The sequence below is a fragment of the Macaca fascicularis genome, chromosome X, assembly GCF_037993035.2.
Source record: "Macaca fascicularis isolate 582-1 chromosome X, T2T-MFA8v1.1".
NCBI classification, from domain to species: Eukaryota; Metazoa; Chordata; class Mammalia; order Primates; family Cercopithecidae; genus Macaca; species Macaca fascicularis.
The window spans coordinates 56,101,978-56,118,895 of NC_088395.1; the positions used below are offsets into that span (position 1 = coordinate 56,101,978).

At 37.3% G+C, this 16,918-nt stretch overlaps 1 protein-coding gene across 1 annotated transcript in view; it reads left to right on the plus strand.

The window, feature by feature from the left end:
- The window catches only part of KLF8 (KLF transcription factor 8), a 291,262-nt gene that overhangs the window by 15,047 nt on the left and 259,297 nt on the right, over positions 1-16,918 (plus strand). Inside the window, exon 2 of the mRNA XM_065538337.2 lies at positions 1,460-1,541. The gene's annotated coding sequence lies outside the window, so the exon portion shown is untranslated. The remainder of the gene's footprint in view (positions 1-1,459; positions 1,542-16,918) is intronic.

A 16,918-nucleotide genomic window follows, 5' to 3' on the forward strand; every position in this document is an offset into this window, starting at 1 on the left:
AACAACAGATGCTGGTGAGATTTTGGAGAAAATGAAATTCTTTTGCACTGTTGGTGGGAGTGTAAATTAGTCCAACCATTGTGGAAGACAGTGTGGCCATTCCTCAAAGACGTAGAGGCAGAAATACTATTTGATTCAGCAATCCCATTACTGGGTATATACCCAGAGAAATAGAAATCATTATTTTATAAAGATATATGTATGCATATGTTCATTGCAGCACTATTCACAATAGCAAAGACATGGAATCAACCTAAATGCCCATCAATGATAGACTGAATAAAGAAAATGTGGTACAGATACACCATGGAATAATATGCAGCTGTAAAAAGGAATAAGATCACGTCCTTTGCAGGGACATGGATGGAGTTGGAAGCCATTATCCTCAGCAAATTAACACAAAAAAAGAAAATCAAATACCACATGTTCTCACTTGTAAGTGGGAGCTGAATGATGAGAACACCTGGACACATGGGTGGGGTTAGGGAATAACACACACTAGGGCATGTCAGAAGGTGAGGGGTGGGAGGAGAGAGATCATCAGGAAGAATATCTAATGGATCCTGGGCTTAATACGTAGGTGATGGGATGGTCTGTGCAGCAAGCCACCATGGCACACATTTACCTATGTAAGAAACCTGCGTGTCCTGCACATGTACCTCTGAACTTAAAATAAATGTTGGAAATTAAAAAAAAAAAAACAAAAAAAAACTAACTAAAGAAAACAGGAAATTATTCTTCCTGCATTTTCCTCATCTCTGTCTTTTTCAGCCCAGACTGGCAGTGTTTCTGTCGGTATAAAATTCTGATAAACCTCATTCACAGGTACCGAAGGTTAATACTTCAACATATCTTTTGGTAGGGCACAATTTAACCCGTAACACTTAGATATCCACAAATATATATGTGTGTGTATGTGTGTATATGTGTGTGTGTGTGTATATGTGTGTGTGTGTATGTATATAGATACATATCTGTACATCATAGAACATTCATGTATAGTGTGTAAATGGGTTTGGATTCAGGAAATACTTATGGTCTGATCTATAAAAGCCCTTCTTGATGTTCCTTAATCATGCTAAGCATATGCCTGCCGCAAGACTTTTGTATTCACTTTTACTCTTAACACTCTTCCCTTTACCCCAGATATTTTCATGGCTGACTCCGTGTCTTCATTCAGATTTCTATTTAAATATTGTCTCTTCAGAGAAGCCTTCCTTGACTATTCTATACACAATAATTCAGCCCCACCTACCCCTAACATTCTTTTTTTTTTTTTTTTTTTTTTTTGAGAGGAGTCTCACTCTGTCACCCAGGCTGGAGTGCAGTGGCACGATCTCAGCTCACTGCAAGCTCCGCCTCCCAGGTTCACGCCATTCTCCTGCCTCAGCCTCCCGAGTAGCTGGGACTACAGGTGCCCACCACCACGCTCAGCTAATTTTTTTTTTCTTCTTTTTAGTAGAGACGGTGTTTCACCGTGTTAGCCAGGATGGTCTCGATCTTCTGACCTCGTGACCCGCCCGCCTCGGCCTTCCAAAGTGGTGAGATTACAGGCGTGAGCCACCGTGCCCTGACATTCTTAATTAATTTTTATTGCCTGCTTCATTTTTATTCTTAAATGTGATACTGTCTGACCATTATGTATTTATTTTGTTTATTGCCTATTTCCCCTTATTGGAATGTAAGGTTCATGAAGGCTTGGATTTTTGTTTGTTATTGTTTGATGCATTTTTTTCCCAGAGCATAAAATAGGGTGTGTTACATGTTAGGCAGTCAATATTTGTTCATGCAATGAATGAACATAGAGGAAGAGGGCTTTTATGGAGCATCTACTTAATGCCAGATACTTTCATATTTTACTTCATTTGATACTCAAATGCCTGGGGATTTTGTAACACAAACAGGAAGAATCGGGTGAAAGCACATGTGAAAATCAGTGTCAGCAATCAGTGTCAGTGGAACAAACTGACTGAAGTCTCTCCTGTTATTTATGTGGAGGATTGGTGGTTTCGTGTTTTTTTTTTTTTTTTTTTTTCTTTTTTCCTTTTTTTGTGAGGGAGTCTCGCTCTGTCTCCCAGGCTGGAGCTCAGTGGCGCCATCTCGGCTCACTGCAACCTCAGCCTCCCAGGTTCAGTTGATTCTCCTGCCTCAGCCTCACTAGTAGCTGGAATTACAGGCACCTGCCACCACGCCCGGCTAATTGTATTTTTAGTATAGACGGGGTTTCCCCATGTTGGCCAGGCTGGTCTCGAACTGCTGACCTCAGGTGATCTGCTTGCTTCGGCCTCCCAAAGTGTTGGGATTACAGGCGTGAGCCACTGCACCCGGCCTGGTGGTTTCATTTCATTTAGCAACTTTTGTACTCCAAGGGTTCTACCGTAAATAAACTATGGCCCCTGCTGTCAAGGAGCTAACAGTTTAGTTCGGAAAGTAGGTAACATTTCACTTGTTTTTGAAAGAAGCCTATGTATTAACCAGACAAAAGGGTAAGGGGGCAATACATGTCAGGGTGCAAATGTATGAAAGGCCATGGATTTCTATCTGTCACTACACATGAGTGCACACACACACACACATGCACACACACTACATATTATACTGTCTTAACTAGGAGCAGCAGCAACAATACCATCTGTTGCATTTACTACATGCCAGGCACCATGCCAAGCACTAGGGTAAGGAATGAGTATGGCTTGATCTGTGCTGTAAACATATTTATGGTTCAATTGGGTGGGTGAGGCCCATAAAGAAATAGGTATACAAGGCAGTGAAGAATGCCCAACACGAAGGGAAGATACCTGGTGCTCCAGGAATCCAGATTTAAGACCAATTATAGTGGACAAGATGGTTGGAAAAGACCTCAAGGAGGTGGAAAAGCTTGAACTACATTTTTGAAGATGAAATTTTATCAAGGGCAGAAAGGAGAGATTGGCAATTTTTGTGGGGACGAGGGATGGTCTAAAGTCAGCCTGCTAGACTATAAGTTCCATGAAGACAGGAAATATGTCTGCCTTTTAAAAACATTTTAAAATTCTTGTGGGGACATAGTATGTGTATATATTTATGGGGTACATGAGATATTTTGGTACAGACATGTAATACATAATACTCACATCATGGAAAATAGGGTATTCATCCTATCAAGCATTATCCTTTGTGTTATAAACAATCCAATTATACTCCTTTAGTTATTTTAGCATCATATTCTTGGTGCCTAGTACATGGTCTGACACTTAGTAGAAAGTTGTTAATATTTGTGGTCATGATGTGTAACCTCTGAGTAGACAAGTTTGGATGAAGCACAGATTCTGCTGCCTGAGTAGTTAGAGATAAGGATAGGCTGTAAAAAGTATTTTGCAAACTTGTGACACTGATGCCCTTCAGGATGCCCCCTATTCAAATCCTATGAGTCTGAGGAAACTTTAGAGGAAAAAAGCAGTAGGCACTAGGGAGCTGAACCAAGATTGTCTTTGTAAATCTATGACATCTCCCTGTCTTTCCATATATCTCCCTGTCTTTCCATGCTTCCTATCTGTGTATTTACAGATACGAATTGGGCTGCTTAATTATAAAGTACTCTCCATGTCTCTAAAATTGCAAAAATGCTTTATTTATTCAGAGTCAATTTTTAGTAGACTTCCTGATTACACTAGTCTGTGTATTTACTTACACACTCAATTTCCCACTTGCCATTCATTCTCTTATATATTTACTTTCTTATTTGTTGGGAATATGATAATTTACTTTGCATATGGGGGCTAACAGTTGGGATCAGGCCCTAGGGTTTTAAACTAAAATATACCGTATGATACCTTTAAAAAATATCCTTAGCCTGCTGTTAGTGTAGTCAGGAAGACTACTAAAACTTGACTGAATAAATACAGCATTTTTGCAATTTTAGGAACATGGAGTGTACTTTATAATTAAGCAGCCCAATTTTTTTTTTTTTTTTTTTTTTTTTTTTGGTAACTCAAGGGCCAAAGAGACTAGATATTTAATTAATCAAATTTGCATTATAGTTCACTTGAAGCTTCCAAAGCAAGATCACATGCTCAGACATACTGATAGACAAACCTAAGAAAAAAGTGAGTTGTGGAACGTGGAATAAAATTTCCTACAGAGAAAGGAGGTCTGTAGAAGTGCCAATGCAAAATTATGAATAAACTGAAGTACAAAGCAGACAGTAGGACAAACAGGATGAAAGTACAAATTATGGAGTCTAACCAACACTCCTTGAATATAAAAGTGATCAGGAAGAGATTTTAGAATCCAGTGGAAATATTTTCTTGGGTTAGAAAACAATTATACCTATACTCTTGTGATAACTGTAGATTTCTCAGTTTTGGCATTATTGATGTTTTAAGCAAGATAATTTTTTCCTCTGGAGGGCTATCTTGTCCATCGTAAGATGTGTAGCAGTATCCCTGGCCTCTACCCACTATATACCAGTAGCAACTCCTCCGTTGTGACAATGAAAAATCCAAATCTCTCTGTCCTCTCTTTCTCTTTAATCATGCATAGTGCTGCGATGAGTGTCTTGTATGTGTTTCTTTCTCCTTCTGCACATATATGAGAGTTTTTCTAGGGCAGAGATCTAGAAGCAGACTTGAGACATGGTGTATACACACTTTCAACTTTACCAGGCTTGGCTCTTTAGTGTAGATGTTACAGTTTGGAGTTCAACCCCCCTTCCTCACCTCAGCCATTAACTATGTAGTTCCTGTTTCCCTGTATTGTTATTTGGAATTATCAGATGTCAGACTTACTAATTTTCCAGTCTAGGGAGTATAAAATGGTAATGTATAGCTTTAATTCCTATTTCCTTTCTAAAAGATTGTGGATCATTTCGAAGGTTGATTGATCATTCAGATTATTTTCTTTGAAAGTTCTGTTCATTCATTTGCGTTTTTTAGTTATTTTTGGTTTTTCTCTTACTGATTTGGAATTTTTAATATATTTTGTGTACTATTTTCTGATTATGTGTGTTGTAAATATTTTCCCCAGCCTGTGGATTGTCTATACTAAGAAAAGTTGCAAAGGATACAACAGAGAGTTTCTATATATATCTTTTACCCAGTTTTCCTAACTATGATACATTTGTCAAAACTAAACAGTGAACATTGATATGATACAATACTGCTAACTAAACTACATATTTTATTTGAGTTTTCTCAATATTTCCATTAATACCTCTTTTACTCTTTTGGAATCCAATATAGAATACAGATTGTATTGAGTCTTCATGTCTCCTTAGTCTCCTCTGCTCTGTGACAGTTTTGCGATCTTTTATGACCTTGACATTTTTTAATGTTAGTGTTCTAATATTTTGAAGAATGTAAATTGACTGAGTCTAATTATAATTAGACTGACATTATGGATTTTGGGTGAGAATACCACAGAGGTGAGGTGTCCTTCTCATCATGTCATATTAGGAGGTACATGATATTTACATGACTTATTACTGGAGATGTTAACCTTGACCATTTGGTTAAGATTGTCTAGATTGTCTGCTGAGTTTCTCCACTTTCCCTTTTCTTTTTTTTTTTTCTTTTAATTATACCTTAAGTTCTGGGATACATGTGCAGAACGTGCAGGTTTGTGACATAGGTATACATGTGCCATAGTGGTTTGCTGCACCCATCAACCCATCACCTACTTTAGGTATTTCTCCTAATGCTATCCCTCCCCTAGCCCTCTACCCCCTGATAGGCCCAGGTGTGTGATGGTCCCCTCCCTGTGTCCATGTGTTCTCATTGTTAAACTCCCACTTATGAGTGAGAACATGTGGTATTTGGTTTTTGGTTTTCTGTTCCTGTATTAGTTTCCTGAGAAAGATGGTTTCCAGTTTCACCCATGTCCCTGCAAAGAACATGAACTCATCCTTTTTTATGTCTGCATAGTATTCCATTCCATGGTGTATATGTGTTCATATCGTTCGTCCACTTTTTCATGGGGTTGTTTGTTTGTGTTTTTCTTGTAAATTGGTTTACATTCTGTGTAGATTCTGGATATTTGCCATTTGTCAGATGGAGAGATGGCAAAAATTTTCTCCCATTCTGTAGGTTGCCTGTTCACTCTCCTGATAGTTTCTTTTGCTGTGCAGAAGCTCTTTCATTGAATTAGATCCCATTTGTCAGTTTTGGCTTTTGTTGCCATTGCCTTTGGTGTTTTAGTCATGAAGTCTTTGCCCATGCCTATGTCCTGAATGGTCTTGCCTAGGATTTCTTCTAGGGTTTTTATGGGTTTAGGTCTTACATTTAAGTCTTTAATCCATCTTGAGTTAATTTTTGTATAGGGTGTAAGGAAAGAGTCCAGTTTCAGTTTTCTGCATATGGCTAGCCAGTTTTCCCAGCACCATTTATTAAATAGGGAATCCTATCCCTATTGCTTGTTTTTGTCAGGTTTGTCAAAGATCAGATGGTTGTAGATGTGTGGTGTTATTTCTGAGGCCTCTGTGTCTGTTCCATTGGTCTATATATCTGTTTTGGTGCCAGTGCCATGGTGTTTTGGTTATTGTAGCCTTGTAGTATAGTTTGAAGTCAGGTAGCGTGATGCCTCCAGCTTTTTTTTTTTTTTTTTTTTGCTTAGGATTGTGTTGACTATATGGGCTCTTTTTGGTTCCATATGAAATTTAAAGAGTTTTTTTCTATTTCTATGAAGAAAGTTATTGGTAGCTTGATGCTGATGGCATTGAATCTATAAATTACCTTGGGCAGTGTGGCCATTTTCACGATATTGATTCTTCCTATCCATGAGAATGTAATGTTCTTCCATGGATTTGTGTCCTCTTTTATTTTGTTGAGCAGTGGTTTGTAATTCTCCTTGAAGAGGTCCTTCATATCCCTTGTAAGTTGGATTCCTAGATACTTTATTATCTTTGTAGCAATTGTGAATGGGAGTTCACTCATGATTTGGCTCTCTGTTTGTCTGTTATTGGTGTATACGAATGCGTGTGATTTTTGCACATTGATTTTGTATCCTGAGACTTTGCTGAAGTTGCTTATCAGCTTAAGGAGTTCTTTGGCTGAGACGATGGGGTTTTCTAAATATACAGTCATGCCATCAGCAAACATAGACAATTTGGCTTTCTCTCTTCCTATCTGAATACCTTTATTTCTTTCTCTTGCCTGATTGGCCCGGCCACAACTTCCAATACTATATTGAATAGGAGTGGTGAGAGAGCACATCCTTCTCTTGTGCCGGTTTTCAAAGGGAATGCTTTCAGCCTTTGCCCATTCGGTGAGATATTGGCTGTGGGTTTGTCATAAATAGCTCGTATTATTTTGAGATATGTTCCATCAATATCTAATTTAGTTTTTTAGCATGAAGGGCTGTTGAATTTTATTGAAGGTCTTTTCTGCATCTATCGAGGTAATCTTGTGGTTTTTGTCATTGGTTCTGTTTATGTGATGGATTATACTTATTGATTTGCATATGTTGAACCAGCCTTGCATCCCAGGGATGAACCCAACTTGATTGTGGTGGATAAGCTTTTTGATGTGCTGCTGGATTTGATTTGCCAGTATTTTATTGAGGATTTTTGCATCGATGTTCATCAGGCGTATTGGCCTGAAATTTCCTTTTTTCATTGTGTCTCTGCCAGGTTTTGGTATCAGGATGATGCTGGCCTCATATAATGAGCTAGGGAGGATTCCCTCTTTTTCTATTGCTTGGAATAGGTTCAGAAGGAATGGAATACCAGCTTTTTTCTGTACCTGAGATAGAATTTGGCTGTGAATCCATCTGGTCCTGGACTTTTTTTTTTTTTGGTTGGTAGGTTATTAATTACTGCCTCAATAGACCAATTTGTTGTTGGTCTGTTCAGGAATTCGACTTCTTCCTTGTTTAGTCTTGGCAGGGTGTGTGTGTCCAGGAATTTATCCATTTCTTCTTGATTTTTTAGTTTATTTTCATAGAGTTGTTTGTAGTATTCTCTGATGGTAGTTTGTATTTCCGTGGGATCAGTGGTGATATCCCCTTTATCTTTTTTCATTTTGTCTATTTGATTCTTCTCTCTTTTCTTCTTTATTAGTCTACCTAGTGGTCTATTTTGTTAATCTTTTCCAAAAAGGCAACTCTTGAATTCATTGATTTTTTGAAGGGTTTTTCGTATCTCTATCTCTTTCAGTTCTGCTCTGACCTTAGTTATTTCTTGTATTCTTCCTACTTTTGTATTTGTTTGCTCTTGGTTCTCTCATTGTTTTAATTGTGATGTTAGGGTGTCGATGTTAGATCTTTCCTGCTTTCTCCTGTGGGCATTTAGTGCTATAGATTTCTGTCTAAACACTGCTATAGCTGTGTTCCAGAGATTCTGGTACATTGTGACTTTGTTCGTATTGGTTTCAAAGAATTTATTTATTTTTGACTTAATTTTGTTATTTACCCAGAGCAGATTGTTCAGTTTCCATGTAGTTTTGCAGTTTTGAGTGAGTCTTAATTCTGAGTTCTAATTTGATAGCACTGTGGTCTGAGAGACTGTTATGATTTCTGTTCTTTTGCATTTGCTGAGGAGTGTTTTACTTCCAATTATGTGGTCAATTTTAGAATAAGTGCAATGTGGTGCTGAGAAGAATGTGTATTCTGTTGATTTGGAGTAGAGAGTTCTGTAGATGTCTATTAGGTCCGTTTTTTCCACAGCTGAGTTCAAGTCCTGAATATCCTTGTTAATTTTCTGTCTTGTTGATCTGTCTAATATTGACAGTGAGGTGTTAAAGTCTCCCACTATTATTGTGTGGGAGTCTAAGTCTCTTTGTAAGTCTCTGAGAACTTGCTTTATGGATCTGGGTGCTCCTGTATTGGGTACATGTGTATGTAGTATAGTTAGCTCTTCTTGTTGCATTGATACCTTTACCATTATGTAATGCCCTTCTTTGTCTTTTTTGATCTTTGTTGGTTTAAGGTCTGTTTTATCAGAGACTAGGATTGCATCCCCTGCTTTTTTTTTCTTTCCATTTGTTTGGTAAATATTTCTCCATCCATTTATTTTGAGCCTGTGTGTGTCTTTGCATGTGAGATGGTTCTCCTGAATACAACACACTGTTGGGTCTTGACTCTTAATCCATTTTGCCAGTCTGTGTCTTTTAATTGGGACGTTTAGTCAACTTACATTTAAATTTAATATTGTTATGTGTAAATTTGATTCTGTCATTATGATGGTAGCTGGTTATTTTGCCTGTTAGTTGATGCAGTTTCTCCATAGTGTCAATGGCCTTTACAATTTGGTATGTTTTTGCAGTGGCTGGTACTGGTTTTTCCTTTCCATAGTTAGTGCTTCCTTCAGAGCTCTTGTAATGCAGGCCTGGTGGTGACAAAATCTCTCAGCATTTGCTTGTCTGTAAAGGATTTTATTTCTCCTTCACATATAAAGCTTAATTTGGCTGGATATGAAATTCTGGGTTGATAATTATTTTCTTTAAGAGTGTTGAATATTGGCCCCCACTCTCATCTGGCTTGTAGAGTTTCTGCTGAGAGATCCTCTGTTAGTCTGATGGGCTTCCCTTTGTGGGTAACCTGACCATCATCTCTGTCTGCTCTTAACATTTTTTTCTTCATTTCAATCTTGGTGAATTTGATAATTATGTGTCTTGAGGCTGCTCTTCTCGAGGAGTATCTTTGTGGTGTATGCTGTATTTCAGGAAACACTTTCCCTTTTCATTGAAGTCACTAAGTGCACCCTACACTTGGGAGAAGGGGAATACTCCCATCTTTTATGTTAATAGCACACTCTTTTTAAATTCTGTTTATGTTATTTTAATGTTTAAATGTTTTAACTATTGAGGTACTCCAATGGATGTCTTTTTCTTATGCTTTGTACATTTTTACGTCTTATTTAAGATAGCTTTCCTTGCTCTGATTTGTTTTATCAGAGTTTTCTTGTGTTTTCTTCAACATATTTACCATTTTGCTTTTCATGCTTTAATATATCTATAATTTATTTGTGCATATAGCATAAGGAAGAGGTTTAATTTTATCCTTTCCCATATGACTATATGGTTGTCCGATCACCATTTAAAACAGACAGTCCATTTCTACCCTTTATACTCAACCAAGATGTTCTAGTCTTCTCAGAACAAACAATTTCTGCTTTAAGGTGCTTTATCAGATCTACTTACATAAGTGGTTGGCAATGTTATGAAAGCTTGTGTTGCTGAAATAAAGCTTTGCTTTTTATGGCCCAAAACAGATAATGGCAAACAAAGAGAACATTCCTGTTATATTATTTAAAATGATCAGTTATTAAACAGCCAGTTTAAGAGGATGTAATATCACCATCATTATCCATTGACCTTTAAAATTTTTAGAAAATATTTCGATTTTGAGGCATTTCTTGCAGAAATTTTGGCATTTACTAGAATTTCTGTTGAGAATTTAAAATTACTCAGCAATCATTTTTATACAGTACAGTTTTCTGTCTTCACTAATGACTGTGTGCATGCATGTGCAGAATTATGCTTTCCCACAATTTTCTCTGTCTTAGGGAGAAAAGAAGAAACAGTTGTCAGCTGTGACTTGACTGTGTGCATCTTCCAACCAGGGACTATATTCTCCTTTCTACTCACCAAGTATAACCTGTTTTTAAGGTTGCATTTCAAATTATATTACATTATTTCTACCCATGGAGAACTTTAGTGACATTTACCATATTGCCTTAATCTGAAGATGCTTTGAATTCTAAATTGCAGCATGGGTTGGTCATAGCTTTTATAAGTTTACATCAATTATAAGATAAATGTTGATTTCAGAGTTGTGAAAAAGTAAAAAACAACAAACAATGTGTATCCTAGAATTGAGGGAATATAGTACTACTTAATCCATCCACTTAGAAATCATATACAGTTTTTTTGTAAAGTTATTTAGCATTCTGTTTAGCTGAATGGTTTAGATCATCTACATTTACCTTTAGTCTGTAAATTCTTTTGAGATCAGAATCTATTCTAACCACTGTATTTCTGTTACCTGTCAGAGTCATGGTATATAAAAGGTGCTCAATAAATGTTTTTAATGGGGTTTAATTAAGATTTTCTGTCTCCTCCTCTTAGCACCTATAATGAGGCTGGATATAGGACAGCCAAAGACTTATCAATAATAAAAGAATCAGGCAACTGGGGCATGGATAGAACAAGTTAAAGATCTCAAAGATTTACAGCATTCCATCAAACATAAGCAAAGATACAGTTGTCAGAAGCAGAATGTTCAAGTGCTGAGAAGACCTGCCCCTCTTTCAGCCATCTCTTTGAATGCTGGTGTAAGTAGCACCAGACTTTGAATCAGTGAAAGTTATTCCATTGAATAGTAGCATTCACCTTTCTTCCTTTCTGGACATGGTGGTATTTAGTTGTTCTCCATTTAGTCAGCATCTGTCCCTAATGTCTACCTCCTCTATTTGAAAATATTAGTCAGTAAGCTTCTAGCCAATATCTTCAACCAATTCTTCCCTCAGAAATCACAATGTTATTCGAGCAAGGGATGATGCCATTAAGAAAAGTATCATTTGAAAATTGATCGAAATCCTCCTCACCACACTCATTGTGTGACTCAGCTGCCTGTTCAGTTCTCCCCCTTGGTGGGGAATGGCTAGGCTACTGGGAGTTACTGGGATATTCCTGAGAAAAGCATGGAAAATAGGGTAAGAGACCACGGTAAGTTGGCTTTGTTGGAGTTAGGGTTAAATCCAACTCTTCTAGTGGCCAAATAACTTTATAGTTGAAGGGGAGCCATATGTACATCCATGAAAAAAGATTGGAGTGGAGCACAGAATAATTAGTTTCATACTAATACTAACCTTACTAATACTTACCTAGCACAATCATGGTGTATAAAAAGTGTTCAATAAATGTTAGCAATACTGTTAATTACTAATACTAAGGTGAATGTATAGAGAACTATGAACATTCTCATACTGTTGGTGTCAATGTTAATTGTTACAAGGACTTTGAAAATAGTTTAGCATTACTAGTAAAGTACAAGACCTGCATAATCTATGATCCAGTAATTTCACTCCTGGGTATAGACTCTTTAAGGCCTTCCTGCTCCAAATGTGGTCCATAGACCAGCTGTAACATCGCCTGGGAGCTTGTTAGAAATGTGTAATCTCAAGCCCCACCCCAGACCTACAGAATCAGAATCTGAATTTTAACAAGATACCAAGTGATTTTTATGCACATTAAAGTATGAGAAGCATCTAGAGGAACTATTTACTTGTGAAAAATGAGACTTTGTTTCAAGAATATTCTTTCTTTCAAGAATATTCATGATATCAAAAAACAGAAACAACCCAGATACCAGTCAATAGGAGAATAGATAATTACGGAATTTTGATAGCATGCATAGCTGCTAAATAATGAACTAGAGCCACATGGATAAATCTCAGAAACATCATATTAGAGTGGAGGACAAATTGCAGAATGCATATAATGTGATAACTTTTATAAGACTTAAAATATATCAGTTATACTATTTATACATATATAGTAAAAGTATAAAAACATGGATTGGAATAAAACCACCAAATATAAGGCTTAAAAATGTATCAGTTATACTATTTATACATATATACTAAAAGTGTAAAAACATGTATGGGAATAAAACCATCAAATTCATGATAGTAGTTACTTCTAGGATGGAGAGGAATGGGATCTTGGAGGGTTATTCATTGGCATGAAGCATATTTGTAATATTTCATTTACTTGTTTAAAAGCTTAAGCAAATATAGCAGCATGCTATAATTTGACAAACTTGAGAATTAGCTACATGGATTTTCATTATTTTATTCTTTATTATTTTTCAAATGATCTACCAGAGAGAATGATTCTAAAAGTATCATGGGCATATTAATATAGGTACCTAAGAAATACTAAACCTTTTAAACAAGGCTACAGTAACCAAAACAGCATGGTACTGGTACCAAAACAGAGATATAGACCAATGGAACAGAACAGAGTCCTCAGAAATAATACCACACATCTACAGCCATCTGATCTTTGACAAACCTGAGAGAAACAAGAAATGGGGAAAGGATTCCCTATTTAATAAATGGTGCTGGGAAAATTAGCTAGCCATAAGTAGAAAGCTGAAACTGGATCCTTTCCTTACACCTTATACGAAAATTAATTCAAGATGGATTAGAGACTTAAATGTTAGACCTAATACCATAAAAATCCTAGAGGAAAACCTAGGTAGTACCATTCAGGACATAGGCATGGGCAAAGACTTCATGTCTAAAACACCAAAAGCAACAGCAGCAAAAGCCAAAATTGACAAATGGGATCTCATTAAACTAAAGAGCTTCTGCACAGCAAAAGAAAGTACCATCAGAGTGAACAGGCAACCTACAGAATGGGAGAAAATTTTTGCAATCTACTCATCTGACAAAGGGCTAATATCCAGAACCTACAAAGAACTCAAACAAATTTACAAGAAAAAAACAAACAACCCCATCAAAAAGTGGGCAAAGGATATGAACAGACATTTCTCAAAAGAAGACATTCATACAGCCAACAGACACATGAAAAAATGCTCATCATCACTGGCCATCAGAGAAATGCAAATCAAAACCACAATGAGATACCATCTCACACCAGTTAGAATGGCAATCATTAAAAAGTCAGGAAACAACAGGTGCTGGAGAGGATGTGGAGAAATAGGAACACTTTTACACTGTTGGTGGGATTGTAAACTAGTTCAACCATTATGGAAAACAGTATGGCGATTCCTCAAGGATCTAGAACTAGATGTACCATATGACCCAGCCATCCCATTACTGGGTATATACCCAAAGGATTATAAATCATGCTGCTATAAAGACACATGCACACGTATGTTTATTGTGGCACTATTCACAATAGCAAAGACTTGGCATCAACCCAAATGTCCATCAGTGACAGATTGGATTAAGAAAATGTGGCACATATACACCATGGAATACTATGCAGCCATAAAAAAGGATGAGTTTGTGTCCTTTGTAGGGACATGGATGCAGCTGGAAACCATCATTCTCAGCAAACTATCATAAGAACAGAAAACCAAACACCGCATGTTCTCACTCATAGGTGGGAACTGAACAATGAGATCACTTGGACTCAGGAAGGGGAACATCACACACTGGGGCCTATCATGGGGAGGGGGGAGGGGGAAGGGATTGCATTGGGAGTTATACGTGATGTAAATGACGAGTTGATGGGTGCAGCACACCAACATGGCACAAGTATACATATGTAACAAACCTGCACGTTATGCACATGTACCCTACAGCTTAAAGTATAATAATAATAAATAAAATTAAAAAAAAAAAGAAAAAAAAATTTTCTCCCCTCAGTTACTTAAATAAATCATCTTTTCTTTATATGTGATCTGTGATGGATGACCATCCCTCCCCCCTTCAGTATCACTCCAGTCTGGAGAATCTCTAGTCTCCAAAGTTCATCATTCATCATATATTGATTGTGAACATATTAGGTGGGTATACAGTGGTTGACAAGACAAAAAAAAGACCTTACACTCATGGAGCTTGTATTCTAGTGGTGACAGACTTAAAAGAATCTAGTCAACAAATGCATAGCCAAGATAATTTCAGCTTATGGTCACTATTATAATGAAAATAAAACAGGATAATGAAGGGTGAGAGACTAGAATGTATATGGAATGAAGATCGTTTTGATTGGGTTGCATAGGGAAGTTTTTATATTAGGTCGTCTTTAGGCTGGTTCCTAGGATAATGGAAAAGGGTTAGACATGTGATAATATGGAAGAAGAGCATGTCAGACAGAGAAGCCAACAAGTGCAAGGCCCTGAAGTGAAGGAGCTTAGACTGTTGGGGGAATAGCTAGAAGTTCAATGTGGCTGGTGCATAGTGATCAAGTAATGGAGAAATTTTATGAGGGTTCTTTAAAGCACTGAGACATTGAAACATTTTAAGCATATCAGCCTGTTGTTTGGATGCCTGTGACCTGTTGGGAGACTGTGGCCCAAGAAAGAGATAATTCTTGAGCTTCGATGGTAGCAGTGGAGACAGAAAAATAGACAGAGTCAGAATCCATTTTGGAAGTAGAGTTGACCGGACTTGTTAATGGAATGAATGCAGTGGCAAGGGAAAGAAAAGAATGGATTATTTTTAATTTTTGGCATGAGTGACAGAGAAGATGGTGGTTCTATTTACAGAGATGAGGAAGAAGGGGAGTGAATTTGGGAACTAAAATAAAGAGTTTAGTGCTGGTCATATTGAATTTGAAATGCTTATTAGATATCCAAGTGGAGGCACTAGAGCAGCATGGCTGGAAATAAAAATTGGGGAGTCATTAGCCTAGAGATGGTGTTTAACAACACAGTACCACATTAGATTACCCAATGAAAGGGTGTACATGGAGAAGAAAAGAGATTTGAAGACCGAGTCTAGGACACCCCAAAATTTAAAAGTCTGGTAGATGAGAAGCCTTCACTGGTATTTGATTAGTGTATTCATTGGGGGAGGTGAAAGAAAAATTGGTGACTAGGTTTCTGATGACTAGCAGCTGAATTTTAACTTCAGATTTTGCTTCCTATCCTTGGTAAAATAATTAGCCACAGTGACTTCCTAATAGTTATTGGTAAGGCAGTGAAGAGGGCTTGGGCTTTGAGGAAGGAAGAAACTCTAGGAAGTGAAAACTTAAGAGGGATGCAAATGCTATTCAGTGTAAGGCTATGGAGGAAAGCCAATGGCTTACTGCTCTGGTTTTCATCTGCTTTCAACTTTCAGCTGCATTCTAAGTGGCTGTAATTAAAAACAACTTCTTTGGGACATATATGAACAGTGGTTTTCTCAATCTTGGCTGCTCTTTGGAAATACCTCGGAGGCGGATGGATTAAAAATAATGATAACTGGGTCCCAATCCTTAGACATTCTGATGTAATTGGTGTAGGTTACAGTTTGGACACTGGGATTGTTCTTAATTGACCCAGGTGACTCAGATGCACAGCTGCGGCTGAAAATCATGGCTTCGGAGTTGCGTTTCTGAGGAAGCCTCAAGTAGTTATTTAGTTCTTGTTTATACTCTGGCTGAGTAAGATAACAGTTAGTCCATCCATTTATATCAAGGACATTCCCTGCTACAATTTGGTAAGCTGTTTATTGTACGGAAAAATACTTTTTTGTCATTGTTGCAATTTTTATTGCCTTCATTCATTTCTCAGAGGGGAAAAATTGACAATTAAGATGTGTAATGGACCATTTTTAGAGCGAAGTGAGGAGGTGACTGGAGACCATATGTTGCCCACGAACAGAGCCTTCAGCAAACATTGAAGAGAAAAATACTTTTTAATAACAGACTCCAATCACTTATTCATTTATTTAGAAAACATCAAAAAGGACTATATTAATTTCCTATTGTTGCTGTAACAAGTTACCACAAACTTAGTGTATTAAAACAACACAAATTTATTATGTAATAGTTCTGAAGGTCAGAACGCCTAAAATCAAAGTGTTGGATACTGCATTCTTTCTGATGGCTCTAGGGAAGAATTTGTTTCCTTGCCTCTTCTGGTTTCCAGAGGCTACTCATGTTCCTTGGCGCAAGGCTGCATCACTTCCACCTCTCTGTTGTCACATCTTCTCTGACCCCTGCCTTCCTCTTATAAGGACTCTTGTGATTACAGTGGACCCATTTGGGTAATCTAGGATAATTCGGCAATTTCACCTGTCTTAATCACATCTGCAAAATTCCTTTGGACATGTAAGGTAACATATTCATAGATTCCAGGGATTAGAATGTAGGCTTCTTTGGGGGAGGTCCTCATTCAGCCTTCCACAGGGATTAAAGATGACACTGGTACTATGACTGCTAATATTTACTTATGCCCTCTATAACACATCACAAATACCTAATGATTATTTATTGTGGACCAGGCCCCGTGATAAATGCATTAATGCCATTATCTCAGTTAAACT